Source organism: Mus caroli, chromosome 5 (genome assembly GCF_900094665.2).
Source record: "Mus caroli chromosome 5, CAROLI_EIJ_v1.1, whole genome shotgun sequence".
Classification (NCBI taxonomy): Eukaryota; Metazoa; Chordata; class Mammalia; order Rodentia; family Muridae; genus Mus; species Mus caroli.
In genome coordinates, this window is record NC_034574.1 from 75858755 (window position 1) to 75860215 (window position 1461).

General features: G+C 38.9%; 1 non-coding gene across 1 annotated transcript; it reads left to right on the plus strand.

The window, feature by feature from the left end:
* Window positions 1–1033: 1033 nt before the first annotated feature.
* LOC115031270 lies at window positions 1034–1140 on the plus strand. The gene has a single exon (XR_003836869.1). It is a non-coding gene; the product is annotated as a U6 spliceosomal RNA (small nuclear RNA).
* Window positions 1141–1461: the final 321 nt, after the last annotated feature.

The following is a 1461-nucleotide window of genomic DNA, read 5'->3' on the forward strand; positions in this document are numbered from 1 at the left end:
AAATCAAGTACAGAATTAAAAAATTCTCAACAGAGGGATTTCAAATGCCTGAGAAGCATTTAAAGAAATGTTCAAAGTCCTTATTCATTAAGGAAATGTGAATCAAAACAAGTCTAAGGTTCCATCTTATACCCATCACATTTGCTAAGATCAAAGCCTCAAGAGATAGCATAAACTGGAGAAGATGTGGAACAAGATGAACATTCCTTTATTGCTGGTGGAAGTGCAAATTTCTACAACCACTTTGGAAATCAATTTGACATTTTCTCAGAAAAGTGAGAATAGTTCTAACTCAAGACCCAGACTCATGGGCAAATACCCCAAAAGATGCTCTGCATTCCCAGAAGTATACTTGCTTAACTATGTTCACAGAAGTTTTATTCATAATAGCCAGTAATGAGGAGCAGCCTAGATATCTCTCAACTAAAGAATGAATGCAGAAAATGTGATTATAGCTACAAAAAGGAATGGTATTCAGCTATGAAAAAAACATCATGGCTTTGCATGGTAATAGGTAGAACTTGAGAATATCATTCTGAGTGAGGTGACCCAGTACCAAAAGGACATGTATGGTATATACTCACTTATAAGTGCATATCAGTTATAAAATACAGGTATCATGCTACACTCTACAGACCCAAAGAAAAACAAGAAGTAAGGCACAAGCGAGACTGCTTGAATCTCACATAGAAGGTGAAATAAACTAGTGAAAAGAGGCCAATGGAGAGAGGGATCTGGGAAGAGAGGAGACTAAGGGAGTTCAGGATCATGTGTGAAATAGGAGCCAGAGAAATGGACAGATGACCATGAGAACAAATGAAAATTTGCAACTGACAGAGGTACAGAGTTGGGGGGGAGCTTTACGAGGAGACAGAAACCTGAGATAAATGAGGCACCCAAGAAGTAATGGGGGTGACTGTAGTTGTGACTCATCGCACTGAAGATATAGAACATAAAGTGCCAAACCTCTGTAGCCAGGCAGGAACCCCAGTGGCACAATAGAGTAACCAACCCACCCATAAAAATTTCTGGCTTGCTCACTTCAGCAGCACATATACTAAAATTGGAACGATACAGAGAAGATTAGCATGGCCCCTGCGCAAGGATGACACGCAAATTCATGAAGCGTTCCATATTTTCATGATGGTAGAGGACATCAAGAAGGACTTTAATAACACATTTAAAGAAATACAGGAGAACACTGCTGAATGGGTAGAAGACATTAAAGAGGAAGCACAAAAACCCCTTAAAGAATTGCAGGAGAAGACTGCTAAACAGGTAGAAGTCATTAAAGAGGAAGCACAAAAATCCCTTAAAGAATTGCAGGAAAACCAGACCAAACAGGTGATGGAATTGAATAAAACCATCCAAGACCTAAAAAGAAAAGTAGACACAATAAAGAAAACCCAAATTGAGGCAATGCTTGAGATAGAAACCCTAGGAAAGAAATCTGGAACCATA